Source organism: Heloderma suspectum, chromosome 17 (genome assembly GCF_057233095.1).
Source record: "Heloderma suspectum isolate Gila_16-S chromosome 17, 16-S_ref, whole genome shotgun sequence".
NCBI classification, from domain to species: domain Eukaryota; kingdom Metazoa; phylum Chordata; class Lepidosauria; order Squamata; family Helodermatidae; genus Heloderma; species Heloderma suspectum.
In genome coordinates, this window is record NC_139474.1 from 22827560 (window position 1) to 22847798 (window position 20239).

Consider the following 20239-nt stretch of genomic DNA (forward strand, 5'->3'; position numbering starts at 1 on the left):
GGGCTCCTTGCTTACTTGTGCGAAACGGCCCCGTTTCTGAAGAAGGAAGCCCTCTCTCCTCCTCACAAAATGCCCTTCAGCTTCCTCATCGGTGCGGGGGCGGCAGAAATGTAACGATAGTGCCTCGTGACTGGAAAGCAGCCTCCTGAGCCCCCTCGGGGCCCGCGCTGGAAACACCACTAGATACAGGGACATGAAGCAGGACTGCGAGGTAGGCCGAGCTCGGCTTCTGCTGCCCGCTTGTTTCCTGATAAGTTCTTTTACTCCCCTCCTAATGCACTGTGGCCAGAGACTTGCTGGTCTTTCCTCAGAAGGCATTTTGGGACCAGTTAAAATCCTAAAAGATGATGCTGTTAAAGTGCTGCATTCAATATGCCAACAAATCTGGAACACTCAACAGTGGCCACAAGACTGGAAAAGGTCAGTTTACATTCCAATTCCAAAGAAGGGCAACGCCAAAGAGTGTTCAAACTACCGCACCATTGCGCTCATTTCACATGCCAGCAAGGTGATGCTCAAAATCCTACAAGCTAGGCTTCAGCAGTATGCGAACCGAGAACTACCGGAAGTACAAGCTGGGTTTCGAAGAGGCAGAGGAACTAGAGATCAAATCACCAACATTCGCTGCATCATGGAGAAAGCAAGAGAATTCCAGAAAAACGTCTATTTCCGCTTCATTGACTACGCTAAAGCCTTTGATTGTGTGGATCACAACAAACTGTGGCAAATTCTTAAAGTGATGGGAGTACCAGACCACCTTACCTGTCTCCTGAGAAACCTGTACGAGGGTCAAGAAGCAACAGTAAGAACCAGACATGGAACAACCGATTGGTTCAAAATTGGGAAAGGAGTACGACAAGGCTGCATATTGTCACCCTGCTTATTTAACTTATATGCAGAGTACATCATGAGAAATGCCGGGTTGGATGAATCAGAGGTCGGAATTAAGATTGCTGGGAGAATTATCAACAACCTCCGATATGCAGACGATACCACCCTAATGGCAGAAAGCGAAGAGGATCTCAAGAGCCTCTTGTTGAGGGTGAAAGAGGAGAGTGCAAAAGCTGGTTTGAAACTCCACATTAAAAAAACAAAGATCATGGCATCTGGCCCCATCACTTCCTGGCATATAGAAGGGGAAGAAATGGAAGCAGTGACAGATTTTACTTTCTTGGGCTCCAAGATCACCGCAGACGGTGACTGTAGCCATGAAATTAAAAGACGCTTGCTCCTTGGGAGGAAAGCTATGGCCAACCTAGACAGCATAGTAAGAAGCAGAGACATCACCTTGCCGACAAAGGTCCGTCTAATCAAAGCTATGGTTTTCCCAGTAGTAACGTATGGCTGTGAGAGCTGGACTATAAGGAAGGCTGAGCGCCGAAGAATCGATGCTTTCGAACTGTGGTGCTGGAGAAGACTCTTACGAGTCCCCTGGACTGCAAGGAGGTCAAATCAGTCTATCCTAAAGGAAATCAACCCTGAGTGCTCATTGGAAGGACAGATAATGAAGCTGAAGCTCCAATATTTTGGCCACCTAATGCGAAGAGAAAACTCCCTGGAAAAGACCCTGATGCTGGGAAAGACTGAAGGCAAAAGGAGAAGGGGACGGCAGAGGATGAGATGGCTAGATAGCATCACGGATGCAATGAATATGAACTTGAGCACGCTCTGGGAGAGAGCGCAGGACAGGAAGGCCTGGCGTGCTATGGTCCATGGGGTCACGAAGAGTCGGACACGACTGAACGACTGAACAACAACAACAACAATCTTAAGGGCAGGAGCCATATAGCCATCTTGAAAAAAGTGTTCTCCCTGCTTCTTTTCCCAGAAGTTTCCTTCGCTAAACATTCCTTCCTTCCAAAATGTCCGTAAATAAACTGAGGGAAAAACAGTGGTTTTCCTTACTGTTTCTGGATTTTCTTTCAGTTTCCTTCCATACGCATTTCCCTTTCTGAAACAAAACTGTCCCCTCACCCTTCCAATAAAATTGTTTCTCCTCAAGCCACGCCGGCTGGGGCATGCTGGGAGTTGTAGGCCTTTCGTCTGTCTACACTTGCATAGGATTGCACCCTAAATTAGTGAAGCCTGATGCCAAGTTGTGAGTAGCAAAGAGACTACCCCCAGAATCCATTCGGGAGCCATTCTGTAGATCGAAGAGCATGAAGCAAAGCTATCTTGGAAACTGCAAAGTCTGTGGCTGCTCCCTGGTTCTTCCCCTTTTTCCCAAAGAAAAGGGGAATTTCGTTAGAATGAGAGGAAGAGGACAAGTTCCCCTCAGCTACCTCTCATCTCTCTGTATGTGTGTGTGGTGAAATGGGCAACAGTCCTTCACTTACCAACTGCCCATGTGGTCCAGACAGTAGTAGATTCAGGTAGAGCCCTTCACTGAGTCTGAGCCCTCTACTGCCATCACTGAAGAGTCTTTCTTTATCCTGCACCTGAGCATGCAGTCATAATGTCACCAAGTCTTTGCCACAGAACACCTCTTTGTCATCTCTCTGGTAGTTAGTTACTATACTGTGAGAAGTTTATTAAGCTATTCAAACTAGTTTTTTTTTTAAAAAGACAAGATATATTTTAAAGAAAAACAAAAATCCAGAAGAACCAAACATGAAACTCTTTTAATAACTGTTTAATGAACATATATCTGCTTCCTTTGTGCCAAACAGGTTGCATTGCTAAGAGACAGACTGAATTGCAAAGCCTAATTGATGTCTTGTTGTGACAAGAAATTTGCCTTCTCTCAGAATCCATGTTTAAGAGCAGCTCAGGCTTCCAGCATGTAAACATGCTGCATGTGTGCTTGTGAAAAGAGGCTGACAGTCCCCCCACCCCAAAAGAGGATTTCAAAGTTCAGAGTTTGTGTGTATGTGTATAAAATGTGGGAAATTGACTTATTACAAAAATCAAGCCTATGCACGCCCTACTCCCACTCACCAAATATTACCCATGACAATACTGTCAAATAGATGCAAACATGTAAACAGAGGTTAAAATTATTATTTAACCAAATTAAATAGCTCTCCCATCCTATTTCCCCAGACTATCATCAGAATTTAGTTCTTAATCCATTCTGGAAATCAGTTAATAGATTCAGGTTTACTAATGCTGCATAATTCAGGTTTAACCTGTGAAAAGACAACCCCTGTCCCTCTGCTCTTTTAATCTACTACTGTTGCTGCTTTAAGTCGGGTTCCTTATTGTTCCATTAAAATTCATCAACAGCTTCTGCAACTTGTTCAGTTGATCATTACTTAATTTAATAGGGAGCAACTGAAACCAAATATTTATGTCTTGCATGGCTTCGTACCTGCTGGCACCTGGTGCTTGCCCCAGTTTCATTGGGTTAAGTAATTTTCACATGTCCTGGAAATGTAGGTTGCCCAAGAAGGAGTTTAGTATTAGACAAGTTTTTGATTGCCCAATCACAGCTACACTAAAATCCTAGATTTCTGTATTGTAGCCTGTGGGTAGCAATCACTTTCATTTCAGAAGGGGACATTAAAAATGGCTTTTGCCAATTTCAAGGAAGCTGAATAAAATTCTCTGCCTCAGAGAGCTGTCATTGTGTATCACCTACATAACATTACATGATGTCGGGAATGACTCGCTGCTCTCAGTCTGAGAACTTAAGAGCTAGCAATGGACAAGGCCATTATTTTGTCTGAGATCTCAAGGCTTAAATACCTTGTCTCGGGGTTATTCTTGAATTATGTAATCTACACACAACATGGTGTCAAAAGTTACTCTGCTTACAGGAAAGAGGGTATGGTCTTATGTACAATCCCACAAAAGCCAATATAAATTATAACACACATTCCTTTGTACGTAGGGTACACCATGTCACTGGGATCATGTTGTCACAAATTGCCTCTTACGGATAAAATTTCACACACTCGGGATTTAGTTCAGAAGTTTCTGTCTAAACATGCATAGGATTGCACCCTCAGGTAATGAAAATCTCCCATGAACAAAGTAAACCTGCTTTTGTGGGTCCAGCAGGTATTGGACAGTACATTTTAAAAGAACCTGAGATACATTCTTTAACAACTATTTTTCCATCAGTCAACAAAACAAGTAGGGTAGAATAAAATACGAAAAACGTAAGAAACAGAATAATTTCTCAGACAGAGCACAATACAAATGAAAATTAAAGAGCAGCCTGTTCAAGAGGAGAGTCAGGGAGGAGCAGTTCTAGATGTTCTGCAACCTCCCTAAATGTCTCAATCTTCCATACTTACAGTGTTTTTTCTCATGACAAAGAAAGAACCCCTAACTTGAAAGAAATTCTTGAACTGAGATACTTGCTTATTTAAATCTTGTGTTTTAACCTAGAGACAATATTTACTTCCTTTCTCACATTTTAAATAATATTTTTCAAAACCTTTTGATCTTAGAACATGTTTAATGATACAATGATAATCAGCATGGCTGGCTGAGGGATGCTGGGAGTTGCAGGACATTTTTCAGTCTAAGCATGCATAGGATTGCACCCTAAGGTTCCTTCCTTAGATCTTCAGTGTCATTACCCAAGGTTTCTAATTAATGCCTTTCTTCTTCCTAAAGATTATCATTTACTTGTTCTTCCACTGCTTTAAGCGTTTGCTTGCTTGCTTTTAATCCTACTTGAGAGATACAGTCTGAGATACAGGTGAGCACCTTAATCCTTTGTGCCATCAAGAATCAAAAATAAGTTACGAAGGTAAAAAAAAGTAACTAGAAGGTGACAAGAACAAGAATTTGCTAGAGGAATGTTAAACCTAGCAAAGAAATGAATCAAATCTACATTTTTTTACCAGTTATCTATGACAATGTGGCAAAGTTCTGTGAAAAACGTTGGATGATTTGCCATGCAGTAATGTGTTCAGTTCATTTGCACTTTAGTTTTATTTAGATTAGTGGGCATGGTAGCTGGACTTAAGCAATGATGATGATAATGTATTTAATTAGGGAACTTTTTCACAGGAGCAAACTGTGGCCACTGTATGGCAGCACCCACCAGCCAGCCTTTGCTGGAATCCAGACTGGATCTGTGCTGCCTGTCTGACAGTTCAAGCAAAGGAGTTTATAGCGACGGTAAACAGACCAGGGTGACCCCAGAGGGCAGCAGTTAACCAAGTTGAGGGGTGGGGGAAGGCAGCAGCCCTAGGAAAAATGTTGCCCATGAACAATGTTTGCACAGGTCAAGTGATGAGGTGGAGCAAGATGCCAACTTGTCTCGTAGCTGACAAGTATCCTTGTTACAAATGAAGCTACTTCTCCCCTAGTGATGAATTTGTTTTGTTTATTTGCTCAGTCACTTCCGACTCTTCATGACTTCATGGGCCAGCCCACACCAGAGCTTCCTTTTGGCCGTCGCCACCCCCAGCTCCCCCAAGGTCGAGTCCGTCACTTCCAGAATGTCATCCATCCATCTTGCCCTGGATCAGCCCCTCTTCTAGTGAAGAATAGGGACATGCAAGGAACACAGCCACAGGGATTGGAGAGGGCAGGCACCAGCCAAGCTGAAAAAGGTGAGGCCTGTCATTTTGCAAACAGCTTCAGCAGAACCGGATAGATGCATTTTCAGTAGCTTTGCTGTGGCTGTATGGAAGGCCTTAAAACCAACTGCAAGCCAAGGCCTGAGAATATTCCCTAGACAACAGGGTGTCAAGATGGGACCTTTTCCCAACCCTGGACATTGCTGCCTTGCACTTATATGAAATGCAGAGGGGACTCCTGCGTTGAAGGAACATTCCATCTCAACCAGAGCTTAAATGGCTAACTCTGGCTGTAGGTTTCCCTACAATCCCAAAGCAATTTTTCATACATAGATGAGACCCTTCGTTGTTGGCCTTTTCACCATTTTTGGATCTTGACTCGCATCATTTGGCAGAATGACATGGGGACAGCCAGTGAGGTGTTGTGGGCTTGGACCATAGAGCTAGCTCATTAGGTGACTTTGGCCCAGCAATTCTCTCTCAGCCTATCCTCAGGGCTGCCCCAAGATATTTTGCTGCCTGAGGCAAAGAGGTGAAATGTCTGAATGTTCATGAGGAACCACTGGAAGGCTGGCACTGTTGCCTCTCAGCATCTGCCACCTGAGGTAGTTGCCTTACTCTGAGACAGTTGCCTAAAGGTAGGGCCAGCTCTGCCTCTCCTAATTCACCAGGTTGTTGTGAGACTAAAATGGGGAAGACTCATGTATGTCTGACCTGAGCTCCTTGGAGAAAGGATCTGATGAAGACTCTAAATAAATGTGTTATTCTTTAAGGGGCTACATAAGAGTCATGCTGGATCAGACCAAGGTCCATCTAGTCCAGCATTCTGATCACACAGTGGCCAACTAGCTGCCCACGGGAAACCCATAAGCAGGACATGAGTGCAACAGCACCCTCCCACCCATGTTCTCTAGCAGCTGGTGTACATAAACATACTGCCTCTGATACTGGAGGTAGCACAGAGCCATCAGGTCTAGTAGCCATTGATAGCCTTCTCCTCCAGGAATTTGTCTAATCCCCTTTTAAAGCCATCCAAATTGGTGGCCATCACTTCATCTTGTGGAAGTAAATTCCATAGTTTAACTATGTGCTATGTGAAGAAGTTCTTCCTTTTATCTGTCCTGAATGTCCCACCAGTCACCTTCATGGGATGACCTCAGATTCTAGTGTTATGAGAGATGGAGAAAAATGTCTCCCTATCCAGTTTCTCCACACCATGCATAATTCTGAACACTTCTATCATTTCTTCCCTTACTCGCCTTTTTTTCTAAGCTAAAAATCCCAGATGTTGTAACCTTTCCTCATAGGGGAGATGCTCTAACCCCTTGATGATTTTAGTTGCACTTTTCTGCATGTTTTCGAGCTCTAAAATATCCTTTAGAGCAATACAACAATGGAACCCATTCCCTAGGGAGGTGGTGGGCTCTTCCACACTGGAGGCGTTCAAGACGAGGCTGGACAGCCATCTGTCAGGGATGCTCTGCCTTGGATTCCTGCATTGAGCAGGGGGTTGGACTCGATGGCCTTGTAGGCCCCTTCCAACCCTACTATTCTATGATTCTATGATTCTTTTTTAGGTGCGGTGACCAGAATTGTACACAGTATTTGAAGTGTGGTTGCATGATACTGGCAGTTCTATTTTCAATTCCTTTCCTAATTATGCCTAATATGGAATTTGCCTTTTTCACAGCAGCCACACACGAGGTTGATTTTTTTATCAAGCTGTCCACCACAACCCCAAGATCTCTTTTTTGGTCAGTCACTGGTAGCTCAGATCCCATTAGCCTATCTTTGAAGTTGGGAATTTTTGCCCTAGTGTGCATCACTTTTCACTTGCTTACATTGAACTGCATTTGCCATTTTGGAACCACATTTGCCATTTTGTGGCAATACCCTTTGTATTCATAGCATTTGCTACAATGCCCTTAATTGTTTCTAGAGAATGGATGAGAAGATACACATGTAGAATCATAGAATAGTAGGGTTGGAAGGGGCCTACAAGGCCATCGAGTCCAACCCCCTGCTCAATGCAGGAATCCAAGTCAGAGCATCCCTGACAGATGGCTGTCCAGCCTCGTCTTGAACGCCTCCAGTGTGGGAGAGCCCACCACCTCCCTAGGTAATTGGTTCCATTGTCGTATTGCTCTAACAGTCAGGAAGTTTTTCCTGATGTTCAGCCAGAATCTGGCTTCCTGTCACTTGAGCCCATGATTCCGTGTCCTGCACTCTGGGATGATGGAGAAGAGATCCTGGCCTTCCTCTCTGGGACAACCTTTCGAGGACTTGAAGAGCGCTATCCTATCTCCCCTCAGTCTTCTCTTCTCCAGGCTAAACATGCCCAGTTCTTTCAGTCTCTCTTCATAGGGCTTTGTTTCCAGTCCCCTGATCATCTTTGTTGCCCTTCTCTGAACCCTCTCCAGTTTGTCTGCATCCTTCTTCAAGTGTGGTGCCCAGAACTGGACACAGTACTCCAGATGAGGCCTAACCAGTGCTGAGTTGAGGGGAACTAGTACTTCCCGGGATTTGGAAGCTATGCTTCTATGAATGCAGCCCAAAAGAGCATTGGCCTTTTTTGCAGCCACATCACATTGTTGGCTCATATTCAGCTTGTGATCGACAACAATTCCAAGATCTTTCTCGCTTGTCGTGTTGTTGAGCCACGTATCCCCCATCTTGTAACTGTGCATTTGGTTTCTTTTTCCTACGTGCAGAACTTGGCATTGATCCCTATTAAGTGTCATTCTGTTGTTTTCTGCCCAGCACTCCAGTCTATCCAGATCACTTTGAATTTTGTTTCTGTATTCCAGGGTATTAGCTATCCCGCCCAATTTGGTGTCATCTGCAAATCTGATCAGCATTCCCTGCACCTCCTCCTCCAAGTCATTAATACAAATGTGGAAGAGCACTGGGCCCAGGACTGAGCCCTGCGGAAATGTGATTCCAATGTGATTCCAATAAATGTGATTCCAGATTGCAACTCCCTACCCCACCCCCGGCCATCTCCTTCCCTCTTAGAATATTCAGAGGGTAGGTGCAACCATTTCTGGACAAGAAAATATTTATTTTGGCTCATTTAATTTTTGCTCTGAACACCTGTGCCTGGAGAAGAAGATTTTAAGCCTTGTGATTTCCCAACCATTCAATGGCTAGACAAAATTTCTCATGTTTAATTCTTTAGAGACACTAGGTGGCACTCTGCCTCCTCCCTTCCTCAGCTCTAATCAGCTGTCAAAATTACATCATTTACACAGCTGTGTCAAATCTGCAGCGGTTCTTAAAATACTTTGCTGACTGATAAGGGGCTGCTGCTAAATCTAGATTCAACCACCCCTGTTTGGCTTGCCTTGGTTTTTAAATTCGCTCCGTAGGAAGAGGAGAATGCAGAACCTGTTAGTGTTGCCCTAGACCCCAGTTGAGACCGTATAATACAGAACTGTAATAAAAGGGGCAGATTGTCAACAGTATTGGGGAGCAGAAGTCTTACTAATATCAGGGCTCCTGGATCCCCAGGAGGCCTCGGAAAAGCCTACCTTTAAAGAAAGCAAAGTAAAGCATCTCAACAGTAGCAAATAGCACGTTACTTGCCAAAAACCATATAGGGAGCCTGTTGCAAGAGTTGGAGAACTAAGTCCATGCATCATCCTGTGAACCACAATGTAAATTTTCCCTTCAGACAAGAATGCCAAGGTGAGGTGGAGTAAGACAAAGAAGCTGAGGTCTATGGTCTCTCCATTAAGCCAGAAATCGAGGTGTACAAATTGCTCCCAGCACAGGGCGGGGAAGGGTCCATACTTCACCCTAAGAAGAACAAAATGATGCTCCATCTCTGGAGCTAGGTTGGTGTCTGGATTGTACCGAGACGGGAGGCTGCTTGGGAATCTCCTTTCACCATTCTGAGCAACTTAAGAATAGAATAAAAATATAACATGTTTTAAATCTTATTTGGATTGAGTAGTTTCCATCTGCAAGCAGAGGGAGGAAAAACAGGAAAAGGCTTCAATAAATCAGCAGTGGCCTTTTCTTTCTGTTCTCCTCCTCAGAATAACGGCATTTCCAGACCCTTTCCGAGAGGCATTACTCAGCGCTTGAGGTCTGATGTCATCCCATTATCTGCAAAGGCCTGCGAGGGAGGGGAGGGAAGGAGACGGAGGGTGCTGGGAATGAAAGGGAGGCTGCTTTTGCTTTGCACTGGTTTACTTGAGTGCAGTGATACATTTCCCCTCTTTTTGTTCTTGTCTTTGTTAGCCATTCTGTCTTCTGTTGAAACTTAACCCTGAATTAGTTGTCCAGCTGTGCAGTACAGACTGTTTGGGGTTTTTTAGATTAAAACCAGCACCCTGAGTTGAACCTGGAGGACCACCAGAATCCAGTTTAGACATTGGAGTACTGAGGATGTTAAGGGGCCCCAGAGTCCCACTCCTTTTAGGAGGCACGTAGCACTTAAAGCCACCAGAATGGTACAAAAGGCGGTTCCCAGGTCTGATTCCTTGAAAAAGGGCAATCCACGCTTTCTAAACATGAGGTGGCATCGGTGAGAGTGCCCAACACCACTAGGAGGGGAACCTGTGCTAGGCGGGGAACCTCCCACCCACCTTCTTCTAGCATCCAGTCGTGGCAAACGCACTGCAGGGATACACTGTACTGCAGAGTTGGATTTAACTAACCTATAGGTCAGGTAGCTGTGGAAGAAGAAAACAAATGGCTTCCTGGAGAGGGCTCCTGAGCATGTACAGAGTGCTTTCCCCATACTGCTCATGGAAAGCAGGTGGGGCTGAGCCCCTGCACCTCACCTGAAATACTCCTGAAGCACTCGAATGGAACAAAATAATCTCACAGGGACGGAACCCAACTGTTCTAAGTTTGACTGCTGCTTCCACCTTGCTTAAAAGGAGATTATTACTCTCTGTTTCCTGGCAACTTCAGAACTGAAACCCTATCTAGGCAGACAGTTGGCAGCCAGCTGCTGTGAAAATAACCTGTCTCCTCAGTGGAAGTGGCCAGATGGAATCCTCACTCGGATTCCTCTGGGCTGCTTCTGTGATTTGTGATACTTTGAAAGAAGGCCACTTGGCTAGCTCATCTCCTGCTGAGCTAGCCAACCTTATCTCTGACAAACTAGAAGGGTAGGAGCAGACTCCATACCAATGCTGGAAAGGAGGACTGGTTATTCTCATGAAGCAAGAAGCTTTGGGGTTATTCTTGGCTGGGGATCGGTTGCTGGCCCTAGTTAACTAACCCAGAAGATGTCTCCATATAAGGTTTCTAAACCCAAGTTTCATGTGAATACGTGAAGTAGAACAGGGATTTTGTCCAAGGAGTAAACTAATTTTCTGTGCTTTTAAAGACATGGAACATGCAATGGAGACATTTATGTTTACTTCACTTCGGTGGAGGGGCCAGTATCTCACACATATCTCTCTTTGTCTTTGTGAGTAAGGGAGTCATAGATGCCAAAGAATCCATGGATCAGGACCAGTGCTGGCCTTCAGGAACCTTGGCAACGAGGGCACTTGCTTGACTTTGTTCCCAAATGTATGCTAGCTGTACTTATAGTATATCTACCCATTCCCACCAGAGGGGAGGCTCAGTTTGGTCAATGTGTCTTGTCACCACCACCTGGGAAGCGGGAGAATAGGATGGCTGGAGTCTAGGGGCACATGAGGGAGGAAGAGAGGTGGGCGGCTGCTGAGTTGCTGCTTCCTCTGAGAAGGGCTGGGGAGTCTGTTCCACGCATTGCAAAGTCATCACCTGTCCTCATGCCAGCCACATATACAAGACCCTCTTCTTTGGGGTGATGGGGCAACAAAGCTGTTGTGATGCAGATGGACCCTCCAGGTCCAATTAAAAATCTGATCTAGGAAGCCTATCCTGAAATTTTGCCATGATTTCTCCCTTTAAAGAGAGAGAGAGAGATGAACTAATATGCTTGAAATCACAGGACTACCAGATGAATCATCCAGGGCATTTTCAGATGCAGGAAAAACTACGGGTTGGATCCAGACTTAGGGTGCTTCCATATGAAGTGTGTATTGTGCAATTGCCCTGCCTCGTTTACAGAATTTTATTGGGGTCCAGACAAACTGGTTGGTTACTGTGCAAACAGAATAATGGATTAAATAGGGCTTTGGTCTGATCCAACACTGCTCTTCTTCACCGGTAACCCTCCCATGTTTTCCCACTGCTTCTTCTGTCTTTTCTCACACCACAGAAAATCTGTTAAAGAGGGAAAGCCAGAATAGCTTCAGAATGGGTGCTTCCAGATAAGACTTTCTTAGCACCATTCCCCTGCCTCATTTGCAGGATTTAATGGGGAATACAGATGATGATGATGCCTTCCACTCATAACCCTGCCATGTTTTCCCACTGCTCCTCCTTTTTTCTTGCCACAGAAAATCTGTGAAGGAGAAAGAGAGAAGGAATTGCTGCACAAGGCCTTTTGGTTGGTAGTGCTAGGAGCCCTCCATCTGAAAGCACCCTTAGACCCATTGAAATTAGTGGGACTTAAGTGGTTCATTGTTAAGTCATGAATGTAGTCACTAATTCTCATGGATTTCAGTGGGTCTGCTCCAAGCACAACTAAGTCTGGGATGCAACCCTAGGTTTCTCTTCCCCTGAATGTCTCTTGTGGTGTCTGCCTGGATCCATGTGGGTCCTGCTCCCCCTGCCCTAGAGCCCAACTGGGGCTGACGCTGCTGGTGTGAAGCAGCCAAGGGTCAGGCTTGTGTGTCTCTTTGTGGCCCACCTAGCAAATGCTCAGCAAGCTCTGGGCACCTGCTGCCTGGGCTCCCTGCAGTCCTGTGTCTGATTTACTCCCCTGGGGGCATGTGTGGTGCAGCTGAGCAGCCCAGCCCCTCCCAGAGTCCAGGCATTCTGGGGCAGGATTCTATTCCAGTCTAATCTCTGCTCCACAGAGAGCCAGCTGCTCTCTGACCTCCTGAATGCTCTTCATTTCCCACCTTTCCAATCTCACTCTTGGACAGAAATAGACATTTGGGATGCTGATGTTGGGGGTGGAAGGAACATGACAAGACAAAGCAAGGATCGCTCCTTGCTCCCTCCCATCATTGGGGTGGCCTTTCAATACCAGTTATTCCCTTTTGTGTCAGCTGGTTCAGCCTGTGGACAAAGTGAGCACCTGAGCACACTTGAAACAGATTCTGGGGCTGAGGCTACAGCCTTAGGTAGAGCCCTGCCTGCCTGCCCTCTTGTCACTTCTTCTGCTCTCCTCACATCCTGCTCCTTCATCACCTCCCCCTGTAGAGGACTTGTAATTACAGAGCTCAGCTATTACAGAGAAATCATCATGTTTACTGCTTTGGAAATTGCTGTTTACTGATGCCAACTAAGGTCCTTTTTGGGTTGTTTAGGCACATACAAAGATCTTTATTTTTGGCCTCTGTCTTAGTATTCTTTATCTGTTACTGAAATCCATGTGAGCCTCCTAGCTTTCAGTTGGACAGACACCACTGAAATTCGTCAACATGACAATTTCTTTGTAATAGCCAGTCTCTCCCTGATTCCCAGAGAGATGTAAGTGCTCTTCCTTGTAATCCAGCATAACTGGGTGTGGATTAAAGAGAACAAAAGCGAATTTTATGCACTCACTTGCATGTGGGCACTTCATATCCCAAAGGATAGCATAACCACCACCTCTCTATAGATTAAGTGGGTGAAGGAATGTGCTTAAACAAAGCATAATATAGAATAGACCAGGATCTGTGTTTAGTCTCTCTGGCTGGACTGTAAAAAGATGGTCTTGGTTCTATGCTGAAACCCCTCTCAGGCTAATAACCATAAGAACATACGAAGAGCCCTGAGGCTGGATCAGTCCCATCAAGGTCCATGTAGCCCAGCATCCTGTTTCCCACAGTGGCCAGCCAGGTGCCCCGACAGGAAGCCCAGCTGGGGGGCACAACATCCAGGCCGAGTGTTCTTGTCAGAAACACAAGAGGACTTCGTGGTTGCTTGGACTTGGGTGATCTGGGAGCAGAAGGGATTATTGTTTGTCATGATCAGATATCAGGGGTATAGACAGTCCCTGTGGGTTTTGCAAGGAACAACCACAAGCAGGAAGCTCCCATTCACAGGCCTTCCCTCACATACATGCATGCATACATATAGTGTATAGGCCACTGTACTACCAACGTTGGAGAGGGAGACATTTTTCTTCCTCTCTCATAATACTGGAACCAAGTGGGGTCCTCCCATGAAGCTGATTGGTGGGAGATTCAGGACAGATAAAAGGAAGTACTTCACACAGCGCAGAGTTAAACTATGGAATTCGCTACCCCAAGTTGTAGTGAATGCCACCAATTTGGATGGCTTTAAAAGGGGATTGGACAAATTCACGAAGGAGGAGAAGGCTATCAATGACCACTAGAGCTGGTGGCTGTATGCTGCCTCCAGCATCGGAGGCAGTGAGCCTGTGGACATTAGTTGCTGGGGAACATGAGCAAGAGAGTGCTGTTCCACTCATGTCCTGATTGTGGGTTCCCCACAGGCAGCTGGCTGGCCACAGTTTGAACAGCATGCTTGACTAGATGGACTGATCCAGCATGGTTCTCCTTACATTCTTACGTTAAAAGTCTGCGTTTGAGGTTGCCATGTGTCAGATGTGCCCAACTTGCAGCTGTGAACCATTCTGTTCCCTGTGGCAGAAGAGGAGACCGTTGGAGCTATCGAAACAGCTGAAAAAGCAAGCCCGCCCGCCGACCCATCCCCTCCCTCTGCCTTGGATACGATATGAGTGCAGCAGGGACCTGAGTGGTCTCAGAACAGAGGAGGAGCAACATCTGTTGCCTGCTCCCCCAATTTCCATGAAACCTGAGCCCTCGCCAGCTCGCTTGCTCCCCTTGCTTCGACCCCTTCTTCAACGCTGATGGACGGCTCCAAAAGTGCATTCCAGAAAGCTTCCCTCCCTCCCCACAGCTGATGGATTTTTAATCCATCTCCATGGAGCCCAGTCAAAGGTGAGGGGGCCTCTTGTGATCTTCGCTTTCTGGGGTTTAGACACTAAAAGAATCCCTCGTGTGCTTTTCTGGGGCCCTGTGCTGGCAACAGCTGCAGATGGGGAAGGGCTCAGCCTGACAGAGGCATTGCAGGAGCAACTGCAGCAGAATGGGAATATGCCCCTGGCTTAGAGGAAGGCCTTATTTTAGAGTCAAGGCCGAGTGAATCTTCCTTTTCTGGCTCTGCTGCAGATTGGTATCTCTCCATCTTGATTTACAGCCCACTGTTGCTCAGATCCTCTAGGCAGATAATAGCAGTTGTACTTGAAAGTGCACACAGTTTGGTGGTGGGGCTCTTCATCTCTGGGAAGTTCATGATACAAGGATGGATTCATAAAATTTTTAATTGCATCATTGCCCCGAAAGAAGCTGCTGTTCAGGAAAGATGCTGAACAAGTCCAGAAGGAATCAAATCCTAGGAGGACAGCTTGAAAAGCTGGATGTGTTTAGCTGAGAGAAAAGAAGCTTAAGAGAGGATAGGCTGACACTATTCAAATATTCAAAAATATTCAAAGCAGGATTCCCCTGAATTGGCAAAGATGGAACAAGATGAAACATAGTCTCAGACTCTCAGGATGTGAGTTTTAATTTCAGTAAAATGTTTTACTGATAAAATTTACTATCAATAAGGTCCCTTCTGCTCAGACTGTTGCACATTAAAATCATACTGCTTTAAATTCATACAGCAGACTCTGTGCATCTCTCCTCAAGGTAACTCGGCTGTTTTTAGGGATCTCACATTTTGCAAGCAGCACTTACATTTTGCACTTGGAAGAATGCAATATTTTCCCAGCTAGCACATTCACTGCCATTGTGATGTAACTTGGGACCAGGGACACAACACCCCCTACTCAGTCTTTTAGTCTTTGCATATAACATTTTGAATTTGCAAATGCTTTATGTTCTTTTTTTATCCCAATATAATCTTAGTTTAGAGCTGAGGAATAGCTGAGATGTGCCTCACACAAGTGACTATTCTGCTCCCACATTAGAGTCTTGCATTAAGGCTACTTCAGTCATTGCAGCAGTGCAGTCATTGAAAACTCATGTGCTCACTGCATAGACTGCAGCCACAGATATGAGGTCAGCTCCTAATTTCTGAACTCTGCCGTTCACCAAAATGGAGCAAACAGCCAGCAAAACAGTGGATTTGGATGGTGAGAGAAAAATCCGCCAGACAATGTTGTCATTTACATTTTTTGTTTCACTTCATTTTTCTCCTCCTCCTTGACATTCCTCCAGGGTTGCGGGAATCCGCAGGGCACATTCCACTCTTTGTCACACCCCTCCCTCCCTCTGTCAAGGGGCCTCCATTGTTCTCCATCTTTGGGAATGAAGTGGAGGGCTTTTGGGCTGGGAGAAAGATCAGGCTAATAAACAGCACATCTCACACAGACCCACAAACTGCATACAAGAGAGAAAATAGCAGGATGTAAAACTCATTTAGCTGAAAAGAGACTCTCATCTTTTATATTTAGAACCCCCAGGGGAGGCTAGGATGGGATTGTGGTGTGTGCGCATGTGTGTGTGTGTGTGCTTCTTCTTTTCTCTCTCCCCCTCCCTAGTCTAGCCTTATAAGGCCTGTAAATTTTGGGAATTGTGCTGAATGAGGTCATTGCACTGAGGTCATCCTCTCCCCCGTCCCTGGTTCGTCCTCCCCCCACAGAGTTGCTTTGTGTGGCCTCCATTGAAACAGCCATCGCAGGCCAGCCTGGAAGGAAACAAAGCTCTTAATTGTCTGGACTTGGGCCAAGCAGTGGCAGAGAGACAGAGGGAGGCATCCATCTGCGGGTACATGAAAGGGCTGCTTCCCTCTGCTTCAGTTGCAGTGTGGTAATGCGGACATGTCCTTGGGTGGGATGGATGGAGAGACAGAGAAGGGGGGAGTGGTGTCATCCATGTACCAAGTCCGGTCAGCAAAGGCACACAGAATCATGCTATTCTATTAGTCTATGTACCAAGTCCAGTCAGCAAGGGCACACAGGGAGGCATTCATAGTGACTGCTCACCGGGTTCAGAAATCCCAACCTTATTCCTCTATGGGCTGGTGGCTCCAGCAGAGGTCAGGCCTGAATACTATACAGAAGCTTCATGGGTTTTGTTGGTTAAAACAGGTTCAAGAGCTTATTCAGGATCTCAGGCTATGAAGCTCATGTTTCTCTGTGACACTCAAAATGGAAAACCCACATTAAAAAATCCACCATGCACATTGAACTACAGAACCATGAAAATATTCTCCTTTCCTTTTGGTTGAAATGTTTATATTACATTGTGCTGCTGCTGCAGTTTTGAACTTTTAAATTAAACTAGTACACTCCTTTCTTTTCACTCCATACGTGAACCCATCTGTGTAGAAGAATCACCAGATATGAGGGCAGGTTTGCCTGTGTGCATTTGTAAGTGGATCTGTATTGTTGTTGGGTCCTTGTGGCAAGCACAAAATCACACAACTGTTTACAGCTTTCAAAGCCATGCCCACTTCCTCAAAATCCCACAATCCCATCACACACATACACACACACACACGCCGCCGCCGCCACTACTCACAAATTAGATTAAGTGTGCTCCAGTGGCTGCATTTAACAAGCCCCAACTGTCTGTTCTGACACAGAATTTTTATAGATACAATAAAGAGGCTTAGCTTTGGTCCACTGGCTTCTTGTAAAAAAAAAAGGGGGTTTTCAGTTAATCGTTTCTAGGCTGTCCTTGATACATTTTGGATTCAGGTGCAGAAAGCAGGTCCTGCCTTTCAGGCTTCTCCCCAGAAAGCAGAATGGATATTCCTCTTAATTTCTTTCTAACATCGAGGGCAAATATTTAGTCCATTACATTAACTTTCTGCCCTCCCCTGCAATCAGCGTGGTTGGTGGGGCACCTGCGCAGGCCCAGAAGCTAGTGAGGGGCCACGCAGTGTTCTCCCATCACAATGGACACGCACGAGTGTCAGAAGGGGCATCCAATCTTCTATGTGCCCCTGTGGCCTGCACCCTTGTTCAGAAGTTCTCTCAAAATATGTCATCGGTACATAGGCAACCCCAGACTACCGGTTTACTCAACACATTCAGATCTCTCACAGAACAAGACGGCCATCTGGGAGTAAGATTAAATTCTTCACTCTAGATATAGGACATACAGAGTTTCTATTTCTAGAAATCACTCTCTGAAGACAAGATTTGTCTTTTGTTTCTTTACTATAAAAATCTGAGCATAACAATACAAAATACAAGATTCATACATGCATAGACTCAAACACCTGATACATTCAACATCATCCTAAGTCAAGACTTCTAAGAATTCCCATGGGGGAATTCATAATTGAATTTCCTAATTGGGCAGTGGGGCAAGAACAAGGTGTGCAAATAGGAAAGATTTGCCTGATTCACCACACCTTGTGCAAGGAGACAGGTTGCAGTCCTTCAGAGGCTTCTGTGATGTGCATGAGGCCATGAGGAAGGGTGAGGATAGAGGACCAGGTGTGGGCTGCTGGAGCTAGGGCCCATGCAAAGGGAGGACATGGCCCAGGGGACCCTGGGGTCCTCTCTCCCTTCACAGGCCATGCCCCTCATTGGTTAAGGGGCATGCTCATTATCTCCTGCCCAGCTTTGCTTTCTGAGTGTGTGTGAATGTATGGCTGTTAATCCACCTCTACGTGCTAGACCACCCTGTGTTACCATGATAAACATGCTTCCTGCTTCCTCTTTCTCCTTCTTTCCTTTCCCCCCTCCCATGGATTCATTTGATTTAACCCCGTTTTCCCAATCCATCAGCTTCCACAGTGCTGTTTAATTCCCCTTCTCTGCTCACTGGGGAGTGGAGTCTGACATATGACCATCTGGCCCCTTCTTGTCCTCTTTTGTCAGCATTCACAGTGGCAAAGTATGTGCTTAATTTCATCAGGAATGTGGGTTCCTGTTGTAGCTGCTGCTTCCCCTGTGCCTCCTTTGTCAGGCTCTGCTGTCTTCTTATGAGGGCGGGGGCAGCTATGCCCAGCATCCTCTAAGGTTTCTTGCAAGCCTCTCGCTACTTTGGCACCAGAGCAAGGTAGTGCTGAATACTTCCACATGTTTGTGAATTAGGGCCTCTCCTCTCTTGCCCATTTCTGCTCGCAGCAGCAGCAAGAGAGAGAAAAAAGCTGATGCTAACATCCAGCTACACCAACCCATGGAAAGGAGGTTGTAAGAACAAGATGGCACGTACATACTGATCAGCGATACCACTTCCCTGCTAAGCCGAGGGCTAACCTACAGGAACAACTTTCATAACTTACTTGGATCGAGTGGCTTACTATAAAAGCATTGAACCAGGTGCAATCATGCCGTTATTGGCAATGAGGATGTGCTGTTCAAGAGACAAGCGGCTTGGACAGAGCAGAGGTCCTTGCTAGATAGAGCTCAGTCATTCCACAGGCTAAAAACTGTAATATCTCTACTAGATATTCTGCAAGATACACCTGGTTCTGCAAGATACACCTTTCAGGAAGAACAAGCTGAATGGCCATGGTGCCCCATGAAGTAATGTCCCCAAGCCAACAGAAAAGCCATCTGGCCAGGATATGCTATGCCAGCCATTGAGACACTGGACAGTGAGAGAAAGCAGATGTAGTTTATCAAGGCCAGCAAATGCCAAGGCCTTTGGACCAGGGCTTGCTCCTGATTAAAGAACGAGGGCTTTGCTTTCTGTTTCTGTGTTTAAAGCTGTGCAGTTTGCCCTTAAAAGGAGTCCCTGTGTCTGGAGAACATCAGTTTATCAGGCCTTGGCTCCAATATTCTCCACCAGATAAAAGGGCTGGCTGAGTGCTTGTTGGTTTAGGCCTCATGTGCTGCCTTCAAGTGAGACGTGTGGGTGGCAGGCAATGCCAACTTCTGGCTACAAAGCCATTTCCAGTGCCAGGAAATCATCAGACTCTTTGGAAAGACCCTGGCATCTGCCTGGAAGAGAAGCAAAGGGCCTGAGTAGAGTCACTGCCTTTCCCTTGGTTAGAAGAGGTGACCAGAGCATGCAAGAAAGTCCTGCTAGCCCTGGGTTCTTCTAGTATTATGAGAGAGGAAGAGAAAAATGTCTCCCTATCCAGTTTCACTGGATGATCCCATATTCTGGTGTTTGGAGAAAGAAAATAATTTATCTCTATTCATGCTGTCTATATTTGATCAGTTTCAATTGAGTTCTGTTCTCTCTTAGCTGTCTAAATGAAAAATCCCCAAATATAGCCCATCTATTCAAAGAAAGCCCCATGCCCCGCCCCACACACATGTTCTTTTTGTCTCTCTGGCTCTCCAGCGGGCGAGGCATCTCCAGAAGGCCAGTGGTGGCTCAGTCTCATAAATGCAAAGGCTGGCCCTACTGTGACTCAGCAGTATGCTCACAAAAAGCCTAACTGAGGCATGTCATACATCCCATTTTGGAATGCTACGCTGTGGCGATGCCAGTGACATGCAGCAATACCCCACGATGGTCGGTGTGATTTGGCACAGAGGGGGCTGTTTCGTGGGGCTGAGATGTGAAGACCCAAGAGGTCTCCTTACTGTCCATGCATATAATTATTCTCTGTAGGAATAAAACCCAAGGAGTCCTGCCTCCCAGACCTGTTCCAGGACAACGAAAAGCCTCGGGTGGTGATGGGGTGGGTGAACAAGTAGCCCCTGTGCAGCCTCTTTTGAGTACTCTCACTCCTCAAAACATGGTCAGAAGAGCATAGAGTATTAGCACCTGTCTCAAGCACCCATGTATTGGCACAAATGGAGATGCTACCGG